Here is a 6,019-nt window from a genome sequence, read left to right as displayed (position 1 = left end):
GCACCTTGTTGTCTCGGATTCTCCAGCATCTGCAGTTCCTACTATCTCTGATTCAAGTACTTTTTCTTTGATTTCTTCCTTCCAATTTTCTATTGGCATTTGAATTCCTCAGATAGTACAACATCCAGCCAAAGCCAATAAAATGTGGAGTTGGAAAAGCATAGTCTTGATGAAGAGTTTCGACCCAAAACGTTGACTTCCCTGCTCTGCAGATGCTGACTGACTGGGTCTGCTTTTCCAGCTCCACATTTATTGACTTTAACTTCCAGCATCTATGGTCCTTACTGTCTCCAAGTCCAGCCAAAGCCAAACCAGTACAAAATTGCAATTTGATCCAGTGACACAATTTTTAACCATTTAATTAGTATAGCCTATTCCAATTTAAGAATCCAAAAACGTCAAGTTCATATTTTGTGGACAGCTTTTTTTAAAAAGAGTCCAGTATAAGGCTTAAAGAGCAAATTCATTTTGTAGACACTTGCCCAAAGGAGTTCACTTCTTGGAATAGCTTAGTGGTTAGTGCTGCTGCCTCACAGCATCAGGGACCTGGGTTCAATTCCAGCCTTGGGCAACTGTCTGTGTGGAGTTTCTACTTCTCCTTGTGTCTGCATGGGTTTCCTCTGGGTGCTCTGATTTCCTCCCACAGTCCAAAGATGTGCAGATTAGGTGGATTGGCCATACTCAATTGTCTGTAGTGTCCAGGGATGTGTAGGTTAGGTGGATTTGCCATGGTAGGTGCGGAGTTACAGGGATAGGGTAGGGGGGTGGGTCTTGGTGGGATACTCTTTGAAAGGTCAGTGTAGGCTTGATGGTCAAATGGCCTGCTTCCACACTGTAGGGATTCTATGATTCTTCCTTAAATACAGCACTTTGAGATTTTAGCTGGTTGTCATTCTCTCAAGCTAGGAACTTTTTCAATGACAAACTTTTAAATAGTTAGAATCATGTTTTACAGCCAGCATTCGAGTTAAAACTTGGCAACCTTTGATTGCGATGCAACTAAAGTGATGGAAATATTGGATATCCTTGGGAAACAAGACAGTGGTACTGACTTGCTCTGGCTGTGCTATCTTCCAACTGGCTTGTTAAAATCAAGTAATCTGGTTCTGTATTGACTTATTGTAGAGTAACCTTCACAGGAACTTGGCAAATCAGTAGTCAAGGTGAATTCTACAAAAATATTTAAAAGAAAATGATAGACACTCATGATGCAAGATTCACAAATCTTACACCATAGAACAAGACCATTTAGACTGTTGTGCCTGTATTAGGAATTTGCAAGAGCTAACAAATTAGTTTCACTCCCTCTGTATGTTTCCCATCAGAAAATCAAAGGAGTGAAGCAGTCAACCAATGTTCCAGTGGATGTTGAGCCTTTTGAGTTATGGAAATCCCAGGTTTGCATTCTTGCCCATGGCTGAGGCAGACAATTACATTGGGCCTGGAAATGGCCCCAGCACTCTTGGGCTAGGAAGAGAAAATGACAAATTCAATCTCGCCAAATACAATCCTCTCAGTTTAGTCTTGATCATGAGGATAGTTTTGAATGTGCTATTGACAATTAAACAGCACTACCATTGATAGGTACTATCAAAAGGCATTTACTCAACAATGACTTGCTTATTGATGCTTCATTTGGCTCCAATCGGGAATGCTCAGCTCCAGCCCTCATTACAGCCTTCATCCAAATATAAGCAGAAACTGAATTCCAGGGATGAGGTGAGAGTGACTGTCCATGACATCAAAGAGCACAAGCAAAACTGAAGTCAATGGGAATCAGGGAGAAAAGTTTCCACTGATTAGAGCCAAACCTAGCACAAAGGAGGCCAGTTGTGATTGTCATCTGAACTGCATGTTATCGATGAATGAGATCCTCAGGCCCATCATCAGCTGTTTCATCAATAACCTTTCCTTTAGTCAACACAAGGTCAGAAGTGGAGATAGTCACTGATGATTACACAGTGATTGTTACCAATCGTGACTCCTCAAATAATGAAGAAGTCTGAGCCTGCCTTCCTTGATACATTTCTAATAGACCTCTTGGCAACATACCTAAGAACTGTCAGTCCACGGAACTGTGTCCCAAATAAAAGGCAGAGCCTTCACAATTTCAGGATGTCCCAAAAACTTTGCAGCCAATTAAGTACTTTTGAAATATAGTAACTATAGCAATGCAGGAAACTCAGCAATCAATTTCCGTGCAATAAATTCCCACAGATAACAATGTGCTAATGTCTTGATCACCTGTTTTGGTGATGTTGATTGAATGGTAAGTGCTGGCTAATACCCTGAGGAGAACTCATCTGCTGTTTTTTTGATTTGGAGTAATTATTGTGACCACCAGAATGATGGATAAAAAGCTGCCGGCGCTTGTACACATGACATCAGCTGCGACAGGGTTCAGAATTTGTCTGCACGTACAATGCAGACGTAACCGGGTTCTATGTGCAGTGATGACAGCATTAGTTGGTGTCATATTAAACTCATCTCAGTGATGAATAAGCCTCTAGAAACAACTATTCGGGATAGAACTACTAATCACATGGAAGAAGTTGGGTTGATTATGAAGTAAAAGTATGAATTTCTAAAGGAGAATTTGTGTTCAACTAACTTGCTGGAGTTTTCTGAAGAGGTAACAGAAAGGCTAAATGAGGCCACTGTTTATATGGTATACAGGGATGTTGAAATCATTTGATACAGTGCCACAATGCAGACTTGAGGAATGTTATAGGCCGTGGTATAAAAGGGATTATAGCAACACGAATACAAAACTGGTTGATTTATAGGAATCAGAGTAATGGTCAATGGATATTTTTCAGGCTGGATGAGGGTTTATAGAGGAGTTCCCTGGGGATTGATATTGGGACCATTTCTTTTCCTGATTTATGTTAACGATCTGGATCTTGGTGTGCAGGGTATAATTTAAAAGTATGCAGATGACATGAAACATGGAAGAACTGTAAACTGTGAGGAGAACAGTGTAGAACTCTAAAAGGACATTGACCAGTTGGTAGAATGGGCAGATAAGTGGCAGATAAGGTTCAAAGCAGAGAAGTGTGAAGTGATGCATTTTGGCGGAAGAACATGGAAAGACAATATAAAATACAGGGTACAGTTCTAAAGGGAGTACGGGAGCAGAGGGACCTGGATGTAAATATACACAGATCATTTAAAGTGGGAGGACAGGTGGAGCAATCAAGAAGTTAATAAAGCATAGTGTTCTTGGCTTTATTAATAGGACCATAGAGTACAACAGCAAAGAGGTTATGTTGAACATGTATAAGACACTTGTTCGTCTTCAGCTGCAGTGTCCTGTGTACAGTGTGGGCGCTACATTATAGGAAAGCTGAGTACATTGGAGAAAGTGCAGAAGTGATTTACAAGAAGGGTTCCTTCAGATATGAGGATAGATTGAAGAAGTTGAGACTGTTCTCCGCAGAGAGAAGACTGAGAGGAAATTTGATAGTTTTCAAAATTATGGGAGGGCTGGACAGAGGAAGATAGGAAGAAGCTGTCCCCACTAGTAAAAGGAACAAGAAGGAGAAAGCGTTGATTGAAAGTGATATACAAAAGAACCAAGGTGGTGAGAAAAAACGTTTCCCACAGCGACCAATTAGGGCTCACGACTCGGAAGTGTGGCGAAAGCAGGTTCATTTGAGGCATTCAAGACAGTATTGGATGATTATTTGGATAGAAATAGTGTGCAAAGGATATTGGGAAAAAGCAGGAGATTGACACTAGGCAATGTGCTAGTTTGAAGAGCTGGTACAGGCACGATAGGCTGAATGGTCTCCTTCTGTGCTATTACGTTTCTATGACTATGTGATATGCAGACTGCCCACCTTTTAGTTTTAAAAGCTGTCACCAATCCCCCGCGCCGCCTTGGGTTACTTCTGACTCACGCTGGTTGAGTTTGGGGAAGGAAGAAAGAAGAGAAGCCTCGGTTGGCCCAGATCCCAGTGTCTATAATCACCGTGTGATTATAGCGGCAGCGGTATCTTTGTGACAGGCGGCGGCTGCAGCTTCATTGCCGGCCAATAAATGTCGTACTGCAGCGCTCTCTTCCGGAACGTGTGTGCTCGTTGTTCCACCTGGCGGTGGCGTTCACAATAAATGCTGGGTTTTTTTAGTGCCACAGAATCTTTTACGACCAGAACTTTGGTTAAACACCATTTTTAAAAATCTCACATTATCGCTCCCTCCCATCAGATATCAGACTGCGATTTATAATCAAATATCTGAAGTGGGGCTTGAACACACCACCTTTTGATTCTGATGGAATTGAGATACTGACTAAGCTATGGCTGACACCTTCAAAAACTGTGGAGGACAGGTCTCATTATCTCTTTAGAGTTTAAAAAAAATGTTAATGGATGAGCTAGCTGTCTTACAGTCGTAATATTATCACTTCTAGCTGTGTTCGTCCTTCAACGTAATGTGTAAGCGTCAACTAATGCTTACAAGACGGGCAAAAAAAATCCTTGAACAGTCTTTAACAGAATGCCCCCTGATGTAGCATTGACACAGGAACCCAGTTTCCCTTCTGCTCTGCAAGTCTGTTCTTCAGTTCTCATTTTACTGATGTTACGCATTACCATAGAAACTTCCGGTTGGAACCAGGCAACAGCAGACAGATCATTCACTGCTAACAATACATCAGAGATTTCTGATTAAAAGCCAAGCCATTGCCACCCACAGACATAACACTGTTGAGTAGGAAGACATGCTTTTCTAAGGCTGTTCAGTGGATCTCTGTTTCTATTTTAATTTTGATGTCCCACTAAATAATTACATTTAATACAGCACCAAAACAGGTCATTCACCCCCAGTTGGCTTGTGTTGGTGTTTATGATCTGCACAAACCTCATCCATATGTACTTAAATGACCCTGTTATTCGAGGAGAGTGGTTCCCAACCTTCCTGCTTCTTAGGCTCCATGCTGTATTCTAAAAACTCCACAGCACCCGCCCCCCTTCCCCGGTGTATTTTCTGCATTTAAAAATATACAATTAAATGGATAAATTTTGTTTTACTTCTTGCAAAACTTGTTGCTGATGCTGAACAACAACTATGTCAAGGTGTGGCAGTCTGAACTCTCAGAAATGCAATAGGACTTCCCTTCTTCCATTTACCAGAATGACAACCAAGTTATGAGGAGATTTCAGGCAAGAGAATTTGTTTCATAGGGGAAGACAATAGACAAACTATCATTGAATATCCAGACAAAAGAATAAATTCCAAACTGAAGGTTCTTGACATAAGCCAGGTAACTCTGGGTTCAAGTTCTAGGCTAGGTTCTTTGGTTATGAAAAGTAACATTCATGTATTTGCAGGGGCAGGGGTTAATCAATATTTTATTAACCTATTAACTGTCAGTATCAGTAATAAAGTACTGCACTATTGAAGTTGTTAATGTTCAGATGAAAAACTAAACTGAGATTTAATTAGCTTATATTGTACCTAATTGGCTGTAAAACACATTTGGACATCCTGATATTGTGACTTGCACTATAGAAATGCAAGTTCTTTCTTTTACCCTTTTAGAGTTACCATTTTCATCTCTGCAGTAATGGTTCCAAAATCACTGCCATCTACAAAATGAGACATGATATGGACAGGATTTCCATTGCTATTGACTCCCCACTGTTTGTACCATCCGGGTCCTGATCCTAATCTGAGAGGGAAACAGTCACAGGTTGTAATTTGCCCAGAGATTGGTCCCAGTGGTGGGTTTGGAATCAAATTAGAGGCGGAAGGCATGGATGGAGATGGAAAGCTGGAAGTATTGTTCTGAATTAAAGTGATGCTGGCAGAGAGAATTGAAGCAGGAAAGGCAGAGGCCAGGCATGTATGACAGGGTAGCCTCAGGCTTATTGATGATGTTCTTGAGGTGATGCCAGAGATGATGTAAGAAAGGCAAGGTGTTTTGAACCTGGTGAGTGGCAGGAGTAGGCCATTCAGTCAAATCAAGCAGACCTTGGTGGAGGTGGCAGAGCACTCAGGCAGAAAAAATGTCATG

The 6,019-nt window shown here is 41.3% G+C and overlaps 1 protein-coding gene across 1 annotated transcript in view; it reads right to left on the bottom strand.

The window, feature by feature from the left end:
* LOC109914944 (retinoic acid-induced protein 1) overlaps nt 1–4,037 on the bottom strand; it is a 56,087-nt gene extending 52,050 nt beyond the window's left edge. Inside the window, exon 1 of the mRNA XM_048609772.1 lies at nt 3,843–4,037. The gene's annotated coding sequence lies outside the window, so the exon portion shown is untranslated. The remainder of the gene's footprint in view (nt 1–3,842) is intronic.
* Between the last annotated feature and the right edge of the window lie 1,982 nt (nt 4,038–6,019).

Source organism: Rhincodon typus, chromosome 21 (genome assembly GCF_021869965.1).
Source record: "Rhincodon typus isolate 14 chromosome 21, sRhiTyp1.1, whole genome shotgun sequence".
Taxonomy (NCBI): Eukaryota; Metazoa; Chordata; class Chondrichthyes; order Orectolobiformes; family Rhincodontidae; genus Rhincodon; species Rhincodon typus.
Note: the sequence above shows the minus strand (reverse complement) of the source record. Positions and strands in the feature narration are given on the sequence as shown.